Here is an 18,899-nt window from a genome sequence, read left to right on the forward strand (position 1 = left end):
TTACGTATTGTTGGGCTAAGGGGATGTTGGCATGCAAATCAGGAAAAGGGAATAACATTTGAAATGTAAATAAGAGGCTTTAGCGATACCCAAATCCAAGGGAGACAAGAAAGTTTCTTTAACAAAAACTGCCAAGAAAGGCTTGGAACTGAAGAGAACCTGATAGAAGAGCCGGAAATGTGTGGACACCTACAAGTACCTTTTCATCTTCTCTGTGGCCAACATGAGGAACAGCAAGCTGAAGGACATCCGGAATTGCCTGGAAGCACAGCCGGATGTTCTTTAGCAAAAACAAGGTGATGATGGTGGCCTTGGGTTGAAGCCCTTCTGATGAATACAAAGACAACCTACATCAGGTCAGCAAGAGTTGAGAGATGAAGTTGGGCTCCTTTTTACCAACCGCACGAAGGAGGAGGTGAATGACTTTAGTTCACAAAGTATACGAAATGGATTTTTGCTTGAGGGGAACAAAGGAACTTAACTGTGAGCCTGGATCTGGGAGTCCGCTGAAACAGTTCCCTCATTCCATGGAGCCACAGCTGAGGCAACTGGGTCTGCCTACTGCCCTCAAGAAAGGTGTGGTGACCCTGCTGTCTGACTATGAAGTATGCAAGGAGGGTGACATGCTGACCCCAGAGCAGGCCCCTGTCCTGAAGCTGTTTGGGTATGAATTCAAAGTGACCATCAAATACATGTGGGATGCCCATTCAGGGAGATTCCAGCAGATGGCCGATGACCTGCCCAAGAATCTGAGGGAGAGTCTGAGGAGGAGGAGGATGACAGCTGACTCTGGGAACCAGAACTAAGGCCTTCCAGCAAGTTCTTCATCTCTGTTGGACCCCCCAGGACTGCTGTCGCCCCCTGGAAGGAGCAGCCATTTTTGTGCTATGGATAAAGACAAGTGAGGTGCTGGGCAGTGACTTTGTTTCTATAAAGAATAAAATTTTGTCTGCAGGGTGCTCCCTGTAGATAACAGAGACTCTTTATAAAGGCCTACAACTGTGCCTCAAACCTAGTTGGGGCTAGGGCTGGGTGGGCCAGCACTGCAGATAGCTAAGAGCACCTGGATTTGGGTGTCTCTCTGTCCCTTTGCTTGCAGTATGTTTGCTGAGGAAAGTTAATTCTCTGGCAGCTTCATCATCATTTAAATCATAAATAAGCACACAGAGACATGCAAGCTAAGACTGACATGTGAGCCAGGGCTTAGACTGACATGTGAGGCACACAGGCCTGCCACAGGGGGTGAAGGGGATTGGGAGCAAGTGGATTTTGAGTCAGGTTCTCACTGAAGCACAGGCTGGTCTTGATCTTGCAGCAGTTCTCTGGCCTCTGCCCCTCAAGTGGTACCACACCTGGCTGACTAGGAGCTGTGTGCCACAGAAGACCAGAACTGTGCGAGTCAATGGTAAAGCATCATAAACCATGCTTAAGGCCAGCAGGTCCCTCCCTGGCAGCATACAGAAACTGTGAGGAAAGTTGTAGGGCCTGTGGGTCAGAAAATCCTCAGAGTTCCTGACCTCTACCCTGGAGGAGGGATGTGGGGGTTAAACAGCAAGACTGAATAAGATGGGCCTTAGGTCTTCATAATCATGCCAAAAAAAAAAAAAAAAAAAAAAAAAAAAAAAAAAACCAGGGCAAGCCAATATGATAATGCTTAGAATGCCAGCACCTCAGGAGGCTGAGGTAGGATTGAAAGTTTGAGGCCAAGCCAGGCAGAGGCAGGCCAATTTCTGAATTGGAGGCCACCCATGGCTAAATAGAGACTATCTCAAAAAAAAGTTTGATACCAATCAACTATAAGGCTGATAAAAGGCAGGCTTAGGCCTGGAGAGATGGCTCAGTGGTTAAGAGCACTGACTGCTCTTCCAGAGGTCCTGAGTTCAAATCCCAGCAAGCACGTGGTGGCTCACTACCATCTGTAATGAGATCTGATGCCCTCTTCGGGTGTGTCTGAAGACAGCTATAGTGTTCTTATATATAATAAGTAAATAAATCATTAAAGAAAAAAGGAAATGTAAATAAATACCCAATTTAATAAAGATGAAAAAAAAAGAGTTGTGTTGTGTTATGAGGAACAAAACTCTAGTATGGAGAATGAGTATCATGTGAAAACACAAAATGGTAACCTGACTTTGAGGTTCAAACTAGAGTCAAGAAGACAGTTGTACAGTTCCACATCATTGGTGCTAAATTTTTGGGATCATCTTTCCTCTACAGTTCTAATAATAAAAACAAGGTAAGAATAATATTGAACATTGAGTTTGTATTTGCTAGGTCAGTTGTAAATAATAAAGCAAGTCATATTCTTGACACCTGATATAAATGCTATTGTTTGGACCTACATCTGGCTTTTTAGTGTTTCTAATAGACATATTTCAGTGCCACGCCTGTCAAACATATGCTAACAGGTTGGGTTACTTATGACAGGAAGAAATAATGAAGATGAAATAATTGCCCCTTCCAAGACTTCTATGCTACACATTTTGTTGTTGTCCTTGTTTGTTGTTTTATAGTTAATGTCTGATTTAAGACAGAAATTCTTTATCCTAGTCTTCAGCTTACAGCTGAGTGAGCAAACCTTACTAAATGCACAAAAGTAACACTCTCTCCTTCTCTGGAAGTACCAATAAGAAAAGATATCAAGGAAGGGGAGAATCATGATGGAGTTTTGGATTCCAAGTGATTTGCTCTGTTGCAGCTATGCGTATATCTCAGCATTTATTCATTAAAGACGCTTAAAATAAAATGGGGCTCTGTTAGGACTACATACTGAAATGTATTTTATTTAGCCTGTATACCTAAGGTAATTTCACCCCACCTCTTCATCTTTTTCCTACTACCATTTCTGAGACATGATGAAAGCAAGAACTTAAGACTTTGGCAAACAAATGGTCATTTTTATAAAAACAAGGAGACTGTCAAGACACTTTCATATCACCCAAATGGAAGCTAGTTAAAGAAATCAAAATGAATATGAGATAAATGTCACAAAATTGGAGTCCCAAGAATAAGAAAAATAAAACAGGAATCTTTAAATGGTGAGTCCCTCACCTGACACCCACTGAGGGATGTGGACTTTCCTCTAATTGTGATGTATCTACAGTTTTTATGGTTCAAGAAGGGCCTGCTGATGCATCATACCCTTCCCCCACTCATCCCAAGAACAGCATGTCCACAGAAGCCCTGTCTGTCTTCACAGGCATCATCTTCATCTCCTAAAAAGCTCCCTGAGGACAGGAAGACATACTGTTCTAGAGAAATCTCTCCAATCTTCTCTACTTTTCTCAACATTTTAATCTCTTTTGTCCATTTCCTTGACTCTTCTCTTTATACTCAAAAATAGTCATGTAGATTTAATGGTTTTTTAAGAACTTAATTAATTCAAAACAAGATTGAAAGAGTGGATCAAACTACAGTTCTCAACCTGCAGATTTCTGGCCCCATATGTGGATAGCGTAACTAAATGAAGATCTCAGAATAATTTGGCAGCGATAAAATATTTCTAAATATCCATCCAACAAAAGGAAATTTAAAATAAAACAAGTAATAAGCCAAAGGTGTCTTTGGCAATGCTCACCTCTGTTGTATCACAGGGCTTCACTGCAGCTATGGTTTTAAGCAGAGGGCTAGGGAAATGGTTCAGCAAGTATTGGTGTTTTCTGTCAAGCCTGAAAACCTGAGTTCAAACCCAAGGCTCACATTGACAGGAGAGTAAAGGGTTTCACAGACTATCCTCTGAAATCTAGGTACAAGATAAGTATACATGTATGGCCCCCAAAATGAATGCATGCATAGATAGATAGATAGCTAGATAAATAGCTAGATAGATGGATAGATAGATAGATAGAGAGAGAGAGATAGATAGATAGATAGATAGATAGATAGATAGATAGATAGATGTAATTAAATTTTTTAAATGCTGAGTGAGATATTGACTTGAATTTCTCTTGAAAATATTTGGCTTGTGCTTATATGGAAATTTGGACAATTTCTGGTTACCCTTAGCAGACCAGTGTTGTTTTCTTTTATGTATTCATAGATTATGTATGCAAAATAATTTTCCATTGTGAAGATTATAAATGAAAATTCTAGTCATCCCTGGAGAGCTCAGAAGATGTTCTAGTAGACATACTCTAGCACCAAACATTCAACCAAGAAATACACCATGATGTAGAAAGATGCATCATTGCACTGTTCAAATTTTTCTTTACCTTTAATAAATGGTAAGATAATAAATAGTACACCAGACTTGTTTTAAAAATAGCTAATCACAAATGTTTTCATTGTCTATCTGTTTCTTACTTCTATATAGCTGGGGTCACATAATAATTTCTCAGGAAAAAAAGAAAAGAAAAAAAAGGAAAGAAAGGAGAAGGCACATATAAGTGGAATAAGCTTAGTAAGTCCCTGTCCATGGGAATAAAGGGATGAAGTATTTTTTTCATTTTATCCCTTAGCACCTGGGATCAAAGGTACATTAACAAAGTTGAACCCTCAGATTGTGTAAAAGAATCTCAAGGTTTCGAGGTCTCCATATTACTAATAACATGATTCTTATCTTCTGGTATGCTTTGGATTATTTGAGTCACTCATTTAATTCATATCTTTATTGTATCACATTATGTCATTCTAAGTTCTAGTTCTAGGGTGACATTCTGTTGGGGAAAGAAAGCAACAAGATAAGAGGAAAGGAAAAAACTGAGATTGAACAGTAAGGGAAGAGCAGGAGATAGACACATGGAGTGCTGACAGCTTAAGAGGACTGCAGTTTAAGAGAAGGCAGCATCTATCATGTCATGGACAGAATGAGGCAACTAAAGCATTGACACAGTCTTGGATATAAGGCCATGAGCAAGACCGATCACAACATAGTTGTATGGTTTGACTGCAAAACATCCTCACTAGGCTCACATGTTTAAACATTCAGTCTGCAGCTGGTGCGTTGGAAGCCTATCAACTAAAAGAAGAGAGGTGATCCTTTGAAGAAGTGCCTTGTTTCCTGACTGCCATCATAATCTATGCAAGTGTTATAACAGTGACCATCACCATTATACATCTCTGTGTGTATAAATGTGTGTGTAAGCATATATATGGATGGATGGATTTCTCCTATTATCAATTTTAGGAATGGGGAAATATAGATTTTATGGAAAGTTTTGAAAGTATCAGTTCCACTAAATCAAGCACAACTGATTTTGTAACCATTAATTTACAAGCTTTCTAGGTGACTTTTCTCTTGCTTTTATAACACTCCCTGACAAAAGCAACTTGAGACAGAAGGGGTTTATTTTAACTCACAGTTCAAGGTGAAGTATATGGGACCCTCCTGGGCTCCCTCAGTGTTTGCCCCCTGCTGAACCTTGCTGACACATATGGAAACTTTTGTTTTTAAGAAAAGAACATCACGGACTTTGTTGTTTAAAAAAGGAAGTTTTTTTGTTCATTTTTATTAAATCGAGTATTTCTTATTTACATTTTGATTGTTATTCTCATTCCTGGTTTCCCGCCAACATCCACGTAACCCCTCCCCTCCCTTTCTCTATGGGTATACCCCTCCCAATCCTCCCCCGATTACCACCCTCCCGGCAAAAATCACTATTACTGAGGGTTCAGTCTTGGCAGAACCAAGGGCTTCCCCTTCCACTGGTGATCTTACTGGGCTATTCATTGCTACCTATGAGGATGGAGCCCAGGATCAGTCCCTATATAGTCTTTGGGTAGTGGCTTAGTCCTGGAAGCTCTGGTTGCTTGGCATTGTTGTTCATATGGGGTCTCAAGCACCTTGAAGCTCTTTCAGTACTTTCTAAGATTTCTTCAAAGGGGGTCTCTTTCTCAGTTCAGTGGTTTGCTGCTGCCATTCACCTATGTATTTGCTGTGTTCTGGCTGTGTCTTTCAGGAGAGCTATATATCCGGTTCCTGTCAACCTGCACTTCTTTGCTTCATCCATCTTATCTAGTTTGATGGCTGTATATGTATGGGCCACATGTGGGGCGGGCTTCAAATGGGCGTTCCTTTTGTCTCTGTTCTATACTTTGCCTCCCTATACCCTCCTAAGGGTATTCTTGTTCCCCTTTTAAAGTAATGAAGCATCTACATTTAGGTCATCCTTCTTGAGTTTATGTGGTCTGTGCATCTTGGGTAATTCGAGCATTTGGGCTAATAGCCATTTATCAATGAGTACATACCATGTGTGTTTTTCTGTGATTGGGTTACCTCACTCAGGATGATATTTTCCAGTTCCAACCATTTGCCTACGAATTTCATGAAGTCATTGTTTTTGATAGCTGAGTAATATTCCATTGTATAGATGTACCACGTTTTCTGTATCCATTCCTCTGTTGAAGGGCATCTGGGTTCTTTCCAGCTTCTGGCTATTATAAATAAGGCTGCGATGAACATAGTGCCGCATGTGTCTCTGTAATATGTTGGGGCATCTTTTGGGTATATGCTCAAGAGCGATATAGCTGGGTCCTCAGGTAACTCAATGTCCAATTTTCTGAAGAACCTCCAGACTGATTTCTAGAATGATTGTACCAGTCTGCAATACCACCGACAATGGAGGAGTGTTCCTCTTTCTTCACATCCTCCCCAGCATTTGCTGTCACCTGAGTTTTTGATCTAAGCCATTCTCACTGGTATGAGGTGAAATCTCAGGGTTGTTTTGATTTGCATTTCCGTTATGACTAAAGATATTGAACATTTCTTAAGGTGTTTCTCAGCCATTCAGTATTACTCAGCTGTAAATTCTTTGTTTAGTTCTAAACCCCATTTTATTTATTTATTTATTTATTTATTTATTTATTTATTTATTTATTTATTTTATTAACTTGAGTATTTCTTATGTACATTTAGTGTTATTCCCTTTCCTGGTTTCCAGGCAAACATCCCTTCCTCCCACCCTTCCTTATGGGTGTTCCCCTCCCCACCCTCCCCCCATTGCCGCCCTCCCCCCGACAGTCTAGTTCACTGGGGGGTTCAGTCTTAGCAGGACCCAGGGCTTCCCCTTCCACTGGTGCTCTTACTAGGATATTCATTGCTACCTATGAGGTCAGAGTCAAGGGTCAGTCAATGTATAGTCTTTAGGTAGTGGCTTAGTCCCTGGAAGCTCTGGTTGCTTGGCATTGTTGTACATATGGGGTCTCAAGCCCCTTCAAGCTCTTCCAGTTCTTTCTCTGATTCCTTCAACGGGGGTCCCGTTCTCAGTTCAGTGGTTTGCTGCTGGCATTCGCCTCTGTATTTGCTGTATTCTGGCTGTGTCTCTCAGGATCTATCTACATCCGGCTCCTGCCGGTCTGCACTTCTTTGCTTCATCCATCTTGTCTAATTGGGTGGCTCTATATGTATGGGCCACATGTGGGGCAGGCTCTGAATGGGTGTTCCTTCAGTCTCTGTTTTAATCTTTGCCTCTCTCTTCCCTGCCAAGGGTATTCTTGTTCCCCTTTTAAAGAAGGAGTGAAGCCTTCACATTTTGATCATCCGTCTTGAGTTTCATTTGTTCTAGGCAACTAGGGTAATTCAAGCATTTGGGCTAATAGCCACTTATCAGTGAGTGCATACCATGTATGTCTTTCTGTGATTGGGTTAGCTCACTCAGGATGATATTTTCCAGTTCAACCATTTGCCCTAATTTCATAAACTCGTTGTTTTTTGATAGCTGAGTAATATTCCATTGTGTAGATGTACCACATTTTCTGTATCCATTCCTCTGTTGAAGGGCATCTGGGTTCTTTCCAGCTTCTGGCTATTATAAATAAGGCTGCGATGAACATAGTGGAGCACGTGTCTTTTTTATATGTTGGGGCATCTTTTGGGTATATGCCCAAGAGAGGTATAGCTGGATCCTCAGGCAGTTTAATGTCCAATTTTCTGAGGAACCTCCAGACTGATTTCCAGAATGGTTGTACCAGTCTGCAATCCCACCAACAATGGAGGAATGTTCCTCTTTCTCCACATCCTCGCCAGCATTTGCTGTCACCTGAGTTTTTGATCTTAGCCATTCTCACTGGTGTGAGGTGAAATCTCAGGGTTGTTTTGATTTGCATTTCCCTGATGACTAAAGATGTTGAACATTTCTTTAGGTGTTTCTCAGCCATTCGGCATTCCTCAGCTGTGAATTCTTTGTTTAGCTCTGAACCCCATTTTTAATAGGGTTATTTGTCTCCCTGCGGTCTAACTTTTTGAGTTCTTTGTATATTTTGGATATAAGGCCTCTATCTGTTGTAGGATTGGTAAAGATCTTTTCCCAATCTGTTGGTTGCCGTTTTGTCCTGACCACAGTGTCCTTTGCCTTACAGAAGCTTTGTAGTTTTATGAGATCCCATTTGTCGATTCTTGATCTTAGAGCATAAGCCATTGGTGTTTTGTTCAGGAAATTTTTTCCAGTGCCCATGTGTTCCAGATGCTTCCCTAGTTTTTCTTCTATTAGTTTGAGTGTGTCTGGTTTGATGTGGAGGTCCTTGATCCACTTGGACTTAAGCTTTGTACAGGGTGATAAGCATGGATCGATCTGCATTCTTCTACATGTTGACCTCCAGTTGAACCAGCACCATTTGCTGAAAATGCTATCTTTTTTCCATTGGATGCTAAACCCCATTTTTTAATAGGGTTATTTGTCTCCCTGAGGCCTAACTTCTTGAGTTCTTTGTATATTTTGGATATAAGCCCTCTATCAGTTGTAGGATTGTTAAAGATCTTTCCCCAACCTGTTGGTTGCCATTTTGTCCTAACAAGATTTTCCTTTGCCTTACAGAAGCTTTGTACTTTTATGAGATCCCAATTATCAATTCTTGATGTTAGAGCATAAGCGACTGATGTTTTGTTCAGGAAATTTTCTCCAGTGCCCATTTGTTTGAGATTCTTCCCCACTTGTTCTTCTATTAGTTTGAGTGTATCTGGTTTGATGTGGAGGTTCTTGATCCACTTGGACTTAAGCTTTGTACAGGGTGATAAGCATGGATCGATCTGCATTCTTCTACATTCTGACCTCCAACTGAACCAGCACCATTTGCAGAAAATGCTATCGTTTTTCCATTGGATGGTTTTGGCTCCTTTGTCAAAAATCAAGTGACCATAGGTGTGTGGGTTCATTTCTGGGTCTTCAATTCTATTCCACTGGTCTATCTGTCTGTTTCTGTACCAATACCAGGCAGTTTTTATCACTATTGATCTGTAATACTCCTTGAGTTCAGGGATAGTGATTTCCACAGAAGTCCTTTTATTGTTGAGGATAGTTTTAGCTATCCTGGGTTTCTTGTTATTTCAGATGAATTTGCAAATAGTTCTGTCTAACTCTCTGAAGAATTGGATTGGTATTTTGATGGGGATTGCATTAAATCTGTAGATTGCTTTTGGTAAAATGGCCATTTTTACTATATTAATCCTGCCAATCCATGAGCATGGGAGATCTTTCCATATTCTGAGATCTTCAATTTCTTTCTTCAGAGGCTTGAAGTTCTTCTCATACAGATCTTTCACTTGATTGGTTAAAGTCACAGCAAGGCATTTTATAATATTTGGGACTATTATGAAGGTTGTTGTTTCCCTAATTTCTTTCTCGGCTTGTTTCTCTTTTCTGTAGAGGAAGGCTACTGATTTATTTGAGTTAATTTTATACCCACCAACTTTCTTGAAGGTGTTTACCAGGTTTAGTTGTTCACTGGTGGAACTTTTGGGATCACTTAAATATACTATCATATCATCTGCAAACAGTGATATTTTTACTTCTTCTTTTCCAATCTGTATCCCTTTAACCTTCTTTTGTTGTCTGATTGCTCTGGCTAGAACTTCAGGAACTATATTGAAAAAGTAGGGAGAGAGGGGGCAGCCTTTTCTAGTCCCTGATTTTAGTGGGATTGCTTCAAGTTTCCCTCCATTTAGTTTAATGTTAGCTACTAGGTTGCTGTATATGGCTTTTACTCTGTTTAGGTATGGGCCTTGAATTTCTATTCTTTCCAGGACTTTTATCATGAAGGGGTGTTGAATTTTGTCAAATGCTTTCTCAGCATCTAATGAAATGATCATGTGGTTTTGTTCTTTCAGTTTGTTTCTACAATGGATTATGTTGATGGTTTTCTGTATATTAAACCATCCGTGAATGCCTGGAATGAAGCCTACTCGATCCTGGTTGATGATTGTTTTGATGTGCTCTAGGATTCGGTTTGTAAGAATTCTACTGAGTATTTTTGCATCGATATTTATAAGGAAAATTGGTCTGAAGTTCTCTTTCTTTTTTGGGTCCTTGTGTGGTTTAGGTATAAGAGTAATTGTGGCTTCATAGAAGGAATTCAGTAGCCCTCTGTCTGTTTAAATTTTGTGGAAGAGTTTGGATAGTATTGGTATGAGGTCTTCACTTGATCTTAGCCAAAAGGACGAGAAGCGATGAGGTCTTCTATGAAGGTCTGAGAGAATTCTGCACTGAATCTGTCTGGCCCTGGGCTCTTTTTGGTTGGGAGACCTTTAATGACTGCTTCTATTTCCTTAATAGTTATAGGGTTGTTTAAATGGTTTCCCTGTTCCTGATTTAACTTCAGTACCTGGTATCTGTCCAGGAAATTGTCCATTTCCTGCAGATTTTCATGTTTTGTTGAATATAGGCTTTTGTAGCAGGATCTGATGATTTTTTGAATTTTCTCTCATTCTGTAGTTATGTCTCCCTTTTCATTTCTGATTTTGTTAATTTGGACACACTCTCTGTGTCCTCTCATTAGTCTGGCTATGGGTTTATCTATCTTGTTGATTTTCTCAAAGAACCAAATTTTGGTTCTGTTGATGGTTTGTATGGTCCTTTTTGTTTCTACTTGGTTGATTTCAGCTCTGAGTTTGATTATTTCCTGCCTTCTACTCCTCCTGGGTATATTTGCTTCTTTTTGTTATAGAGCTTTTAGGTGTGCTATCAAGCTGCTGATATATGCTCTCTCCTGTTTCTTTGTGCAGGCACTCCGAGGTATGAGTCTTCCTCTTAGCATGGTTTTCATTGTGTCCCATAACTTTGGATATGTTTTACCTTCATTTTCATTAAATTCTAAGAAGTCTTTAATTTCTTTCATTATTTCTTCCTTAACCAGGTTATTATTGAGTAGAGCATTGTTCAACTGGCATGTATATGTGGTCGTTCTTTACTTGTTGTTGTTGAAGACCAGCTTTAGCCCGTGGTGGTCTGATAGGATTCATGGGATTACTTTTATCTTTCTGTATCTATTGAGGCCTGTTTTATAACCAATTACATGGTCAATTTTGGAGAAAGTACCATGAGGTGGTGAGAAGAAGGCATATCCTTTTTTTTTAGGATAAAATGTTCTATAAATATCTTTTAACTCCATTTGGTTCATGACTTCTCTTAGTCTGTCTACCTCTCTGTTTAATTTCTGTTTCCATGATCTGTCCACTGATGAGAGTGGGGTGTTGAAATCTCCTACTATCATTGTGTGAGGTGCAATGTGTGTTTTGAGCTTTAGTAAGGTTTCTTTTACATATGTAGGTGCCCTTGTATTTGGGGCATAGATATTTAGGATTGAGAGTTCATCCTGGTGGATTTTTCCTTTGATGAATATGAAGTGTCTTTCCTTATCTTTTTTGACGACTTTTAGTTGAAAATTGGTTTTATTCAATATAAGAGTGGCTACTCCAGCTTGCTTCTTCAGACTATTTGCTTGGAAAGTTGTTTTCCAGCCTTTCACTCTGAGGTAGTATCTGTCTTTGTCTCTGAGGTATGTTTCCTGTAGGCAGCAGAATGCAGGGTCTTCATTGTGTATTCAGTTTCTTAATCTATGTCTTTTTATTGGTGAGTTGAGTCCATTGATAATGAAAGATATTAAGGAATAGTGATTGTTGCTTCCTTTTATATTCGTATTTGGATGTGAGATTATGTTTGTGTGCTTTTCTTCCCTTTGTTTTTTGCCACGACGATTAGTTTCTTGGTTTTTCTATGGTATAGCTTGCCTCCTTATGTTGGGCTTTCCCATTTATTATTCTTTGTAGGGCTGGATTTGTAAGATATTTTGTAAATTTGGTTTTGTAATGGAATATCTTGGTTTCTCCATCTATGTTAATTGAGAATTTTGTTGGATACAGTAACCTGGGCTGGCATTTGTGTTCTCTTATGGTCTGTATGACATCTGTCCAGGATCTTCTGGCTTTCATAATCTCTGGTGAGAAGTCCAGTGTGATTCTGATAGGTCTGCCTCTATATGTTACTTGACCTTTTTCCTTTACTGCTTTTAGTATTCTTTCTCTGTTTTGTGCATTTGGTGTTTTGACTATTATGTGATGGGAGGAGTTTCTTTTCTGGTCCAATCTATTTGCAGTTCTGTAGGCTTCTTGTATGTTTATGGCCATCTCTTTTTTTAGGTTAGGGAAGTTTTCTTCAATGATTTTGTTGAAGATATTTACTGGTCCTTTGAGCTGGGAGTCTTCACTCTCTTCTATACATATTATCCTTAGATTTGATCTTCTCATTGAGTCCTGGATTTCCTGTATCTTTTGGATGAGTAGCTTTTTCCGTTTTTCATTATCTTTGACAGTTGTTTCGATGATTTCTATGGAATCTTCTGCTCCTGAGATTCTCTCTTCTATCTCTTGTATTCTGTTGGTGATGCTTGTATCGATGGCTCCTTGTCTCTTCCTTTGGTTTTCTATATCCAGGGTTGTATCCCTTTGTGCTTTCTTTATTGCTTCTATTTCCATTTTTAATTCCTTCACCTGTTTGGTTATGTTTTCCTGGAATTCATTCATGGATTTTTGTGATTCCTCTCTATAGGCTTCTACTTGTTTATTTATGTTTTCCTGTGTTTCTCTAAGTGAGTTCTTTATGTCTTTCTTGAAGTCCTCCATCATCATGGTCAAATGTGATTTTAAATCTAGATCTTGCTTTTCATGTGTGTTTGGATATTCAGTGTTTGCTTTGGTGGGAGAATTGACTCCGATGATTCCATGTAATCTTGGTTTCTGTTGCTTGGGTTCCTGCTCTTGCTCTTGCCCTCAGGTTGTCTGTCATGTTACCTTGTTCTGCTATTTCTGACAGTGGCTAGACGGTCCTATAGGCCTGTGTGTCAGGAGTGTTGTAAACCTATTTTCCTGTTTTCTTTCAGCCAGTTATGGGAACAGACTGTTCTGCTTTTGGGCGTGTAGTCTTTCCTGTCTACTGGTCTTCAGCTGTTCCTGTGGGCCTGTTTCCTGAGTCCATCAGGCAGGTCGCTTTGAGCAGAAAAGTTTGTCTTACCTGTCGTCCCAAGGCTGAAGTGGCTCCTGTGAGTTTGCTTTTGAGCTCTCTGTGAGGGTGCCAACTAGGAGGGCCTGAGCCACCTTTTCCAGGGGCCCCCTTGCACCAGGGTCCCAGATAGAGTTAGGTGTTTTCCTCTGGAGTCAGAAATGTGGGCAGAGTGTAGTATCTTCTGGCTTCCCAGGTGTGTCTACCCCTCAGAAGGTTTAGCTCTCCCTCCCAAGGGATTTCCTTGCAGGGAGCTTTCGATCGGGTCCCTTCATATCTGGGCAGTGTCTGGACTGCAGGGGACCTGCCACTTGAGTGTCCCTATATTCTGATTCCCAGAGGCCCTATAAAATTTCCTCTTGGGCCAGGGATGCAGACCGGGGTGTGCAGTATTGGTGGTCTCTTCCACCCTGCAGTCTCAGGAGTGCCCACCTGTCCAGCAGAAGTTTTTAATATTACTAGAAAGTCAAGGAAAATAAAACATATTGTAAAATAATTTCGAATAACCTTCAATAAATTTAAAAATCCAAAATGACATTTTATAATAGGAAAATATAGAATGTAGAAATAACATTAATTTAATCCTTGACTTTTGCATCTGAACAGGATTTGAGAATCCAAATATAAATTTTGACTCTAAGATAAATAATACTTTATCATCATAACACATTATAGGTTATTGTTTTTAAATTTTATAACCCCAACCTCAAGAGAATGGAAGAGTTTAGAAGGTAAGCAAAATATAAACAAGCATATGTGGTAATGTGAAAAGGGGAGTAGTAATGTAGAAATACATTAGAATAACCTTTTCATCATTTTATGTTAGTGGGCACAGTGTTATTGCCTATAAATAGATTTTTGTAAACTCAGATATTTACCTGTGATGTAACAGTAGAAAGACTGACAACTAAGAATAGTGTAAAAGATCCATAGATTACCTTCTACAATAATGATTATATTGAAGAGCTATAAGCATGCTTTTCTTTCTTTTTGTGTTTTGTTTTACATTTTTATTAATTTATGTTTATTTATATCCCTATCACAGTTTCTTCTTCTTCTCTTCCTAGTCCCTATTTGTTTTCCCCCACTTCCCCTACAATCATTTCTTCCTTTCTCCTTCCATGAATATCAACCCATCTTGGCATATCAAGATTCAGTAAGACTAGCACAACTTTTCCTGTTGAGGGGCAGCCCAATTTAGGGGAAAGGTATACAAAGGCAGGCAATAGAGTCAGAGACAGCTACTACTCCAGGTGATATGAGTCTCATATGAAGTCTATACTGCACAACTGCTATATATATTCAGAGGGCCTAGGACTGTCCCCATGCATGCTCTGCGATTGATGGTTCAGTCTCTGTAAGCCACTGTGGGCCCAGGTTAGTTCCATAGGTTTTCGGCTGGTGTCCATGAAACCTCTGCCTCTTTCAGTCTTCCCTCCCCCTCTTCCACATAGTTCACAAAGCCCTGCCTATTTTTGGCTTTTAAATTATACTTTTTTAACATCAGTTTTTATCTTAACAAGGACTAGAGGTAGATATGGTAGTTTGAATATAAATGGCCCACATAGGCACATATATTTGGATGTATGGTTCTCAACTTCTGTAACTTTTTTGAAGAATTAGGACACATGGTCTTGTTCAAGGTGTGTATCACTGCAAGTTACCTTTGAGGTTTCAATAGAGCTTGCCATTCCCCGTTAGCTTTCTCTTTCTCTCTCTTCCTCCTACTCACAGATGGGGATGTAAGATCTTAACTGCCTCTCCACTGTCATGCTTTGCAAGACTGCTGCCATATTCACTGCCTTGATAGTCATGTACTGACCCTTTGAAGTTTAAGCTCTCAAGATTTGTACAAGGCAATGAAAATGGATCAATTTGTATTTGTCTACCTGCTGACTGCCAGTTGAACCAGCACCATTTGTTGAAAATGCAGTCTTTTTTGCCTTGGATGGTTTTAGCTCCTATGTCAAAGAGCAAGTTATCATAGGTATGGTGGTTCATTTCTGGGTATCAATTCTATTTCACTGATCTACCTCCCTGTCTCTGTACAAGTAACATACAGTTTTTATCACTATTGCTCTATAATACAGGAGGAGGATAGGGATAGTGATTCCCCCAGCAGTTGTTTTAGTGTTGATGATAGTTTTCACCATTGTTTTCTCATTTGTTTGTTTGTTTTGTTTATTTGTTATTCCAAATGAATTTACAAGTTTCTCTTTCGAACTCTATGAAGAATTGAGTTGGATTTTTAAGAGAAATTGCATTGAGTCATTAGATTGCTTTTGGCAAGAAGTAATTTTTACAATATTTCTGCCAATCCATGAACATGGGAGATCTTTTCATCTTCTGAGATCTTTCTTTCTTTCTTCAGAGATTTGAACTTCTTGTCATACAGATCTTTCACTCACTTGGTTAGATTCACCTCAAGGTATTTTATAGTCAGTTGTAGGAGTTCTCTAGTGGAATTTTGGGGTCACTTAGTAAACTATCACATCATCTGCAAACAGTGCTATTTTGACTTCTTTTCCGATTTGAATCCCTTTGATTTTTTTGTTGTCTTATTGTTCTGGCTAGGACTTTAAGTACTATATTGAATAGATAGGGAGAGAGTGGGCAGCTTTGTCTAGTCCCTGATTTTAGTAGGATTGCTTCAAGTTTCTGTCCATTAAGTTTGATGTTGGGTACTGGTTTCCTGTATATTACTTTTACTATGTTTATGTATATGCCTTGAATTCTTGATCTTTCTAAGACTTTTATCATAAAGGGTGTTGAATTTTGTCCAATGCTTTCTCAGCATCTAATGAGATAATCATGTTTTTCCCCCCTTTGAGTTTGTTTACATAGTGAATTACATTGATGGATTTCTGTATATTGAATGATCTCTGCATCCCTGGGATGAAGCCTCCTTGATCATGATGGATGATCATTTTGATGTGTTCTTGGACTTGGTTTGCAAGAATTTTATTGAGTAATTTTGTTTTGATATTCATAAGAGAAATTGGTCTGACGTTCTCTTTCTTTGTTGGGCCTTGGGTGCTTTAGGTATAAGTGTAATTGTGGTTTCATAGAATGAATTGTGCGGTGTTCCTTCTGTTTCTATTTTGTGGAATAGTTTGTACAGTATTGGTATTAGGTTTTCTATGAAGGTCTGGTAGAAGTCTACACTATAAACCCATCTGGTCCTGGGCTTCTTTTGATTGGTAGATTTTTAAGGACTGTTTCTGTTTCTCTTCTTCTGAGAGTTATGGGACTCTTTAAATGGTTTATTTGATCCTGATTTAACTTTGGTACCTGGTATCTGTCTAGAAAATTATCCATTTCATTCTGATTTTCCAGTTTTGTTGATTATTAACTTTTGCATAGGATCTTATGACTTTTTGGATTTCCTCAGTTTCTGTTGTTATGTCTCCCTTTTCATTTCTGATTTTGTTAATTTGGGTACTCTCTCTGTGCCCTCTGGTTAGTCTGGCTAAAGGGTTATCTATCTTTTTGATTGTCTCAAAGAACCAGTTCTTGGTTTTGTTGATCCTTTTTTCTTTTTGTTTCTATTTGCTTGATTTCAGCCCTGAGTTTGATTATTTCCTGCCATCTACTCCTCTTCGGTGTATTTGCTTCTTTTTGTTTTAGGATTCTCAGGTGTGCTTTCAAGCTGCTATTATATGCTCTCACCAGTTTCTTTTCGGAGGCACTCAGAGCTATGAATTTTCTTCTTAGCACTAATTTCATTGTGTCACATATGTTTGGGTATGCTGTTTCTTCATTATAATTAAATTCTAAAAACTCTTTAATTTCTTGCTTTGCCAGAGCTTGACAAATACAGAGGCAGATGCTCGAAGCCAACCATTGAACTCAGAAGAGCATCCCCAATGGAGGAGTTAGAGAAAGGACTGAAGTAGCTGAAGGGGTTTACCACCTCACAAGAAGAACAACAATATCAACCAACCAATCTCCCCTGCCCCTCAGAGCTCCCAGGGACAAAACCACCTTCCCAGGAGAACACAGGGATGGACCAGCTCTCCATCCCCATATGTATCAGAGGATGGCCTTGTCAGCCATCAGTGGTAGGAGAGGCCCTTGATGCTGCCATGGCTAGATTTTGTAGTATATGGAAATGCCAGAACAGGAAGATGAGAGGGAGTGGGTTGTTGGGTGAGGGAGCACCCTCATATCAGTGGGAATGAGATAGCAGGTTTCTGGAGAGAAAATTGGGAAAGCAGATGACATGTAAAATGCATATAAAAATATCCATAAAAGAAAAATAATTATAATAGAGAACTTTATGCTCTCAATATACTTTTTTGTGATTTTTTGGTCATACAGCATAAATTTATGGAATACCATGAAATTTACTATGAAAATTAGATCATAAGAGACTGTCACAGGCTGACTGATAGAGCATTACCCTATGAAATCAAAAATATTATTCTATGCCAGTATTAAGCAACTGGAAAACATAAGTAAAAGACATTAAAATAATAGACATTGAACTCAAAAGCATAGAAACTGAAATGTTAAGATAGTAAGATCAAAGATTCATGGAGACAAGATGAAATATCTACTAAACATTTGTAAGAAGTGTTACTTCACAAAATTAAGAAATTATCTTTTACCAATTTAATCTGAACATTTTACATCTTCTGTTTTGGCTAACTTGATGTCAACTTCACACATGCTAGAGTCGTCTGAAAGGAAAATACCCAACTGAGAAAATATCTCCACAAGATATGACTATAAGGCATTTTCTTAATTAGTGATTGTTGGGGAGGGACCCATACTCTTGTTGGTGGCTCCATCCTGGTGGCCTTGGGTTCTATACAAAAGCAGGCTAAACAAGCCCTTGTAAATTAGCCAGTAAGTATCACCGCTCCATGGCCTCTGTATTACCTTCTGCCTCCAGATTCTTCACCTGATTTAGTTTTTATTCTGATGAATATTGGTATGGAAGTTTAAGCCAAAAAAAATCCTTTCCTTCCCAAGTTGTTGAGTCACAGTGTTTCATTATAACAATAATAGCCTTAACTACAACATTCTTTGTGAAAGTCCACTAGAAACATTTGACTACCTTTTAATATTATTCTGATATGATAAAATAGCCTAATTCATTTATGAAAAATGTATATATTAAATGGGTTTGCAGACTGCTGTGGTACTATTCTAATAATGGCAATCTCCTGGAAAAGTTAAGAGTACAACATTTGTCCAATTGATGACACTAGATGCATCAGCAGTACCAATTTGGTGCTGAAGGCCTAGGAAAATGCTAGAGAATTTACAATTTTAAGTCTATGTGGGAATCCTGAAAATGTATGTTCAGACACCAGGAGCAGAATAGATGAATTTGTCAGTGAGAGTGAGGGAGAACAGACAAAAAGCAAAATCTCCCTTCTTTTTCCTTTTAGGTGGACTAAAGTGGAAACTTAAGGATTCTTTGAAAAATCAGTTGTGTCAGAGGTGTTTTGCTGGGACAAACATGTGAAGGAATGTTTTCCTGAAGACATAGGTGAAAAGTTATTTTGTTGAAACAAGCACGTAAAAGGAGGCATAAGGAAGGATTCTTCAATAATGGCATGCATGAAATTGTGCACCTTATAATATGTAGCTGAGCTCTGTATGTTGGAACTCCATAGAGAGAAATGCACAAAAAACTTCTAGTTGTGTTCATTCAGATGGCTTCTTGCCACTTAATTCCACATA

General features: G+C 39.0%; 1 pseudogene; it reads left to right on the forward strand.

The window, feature by feature from the left end:
• Nucleotides 1–91: 91 nt before the first annotated feature.
• Nucleotides 92–787, forward strand: LOC116898083 (annotated as a pseudogene).
• The last annotated feature ends 18,112 nt before the right edge of the window (nucleotides 788–18,899 follow it).

The sequence above is a fragment of the Rattus rattus genome, chromosome 4 (assembly GCF_011064425.1).
Source record: "Rattus rattus isolate New Zealand chromosome 4, Rrattus_CSIRO_v1, whole genome shotgun sequence".
NCBI lineage: Eukaryota > Metazoa > Chordata > Mammalia > Rodentia > Muridae > Rattus > Rattus rattus.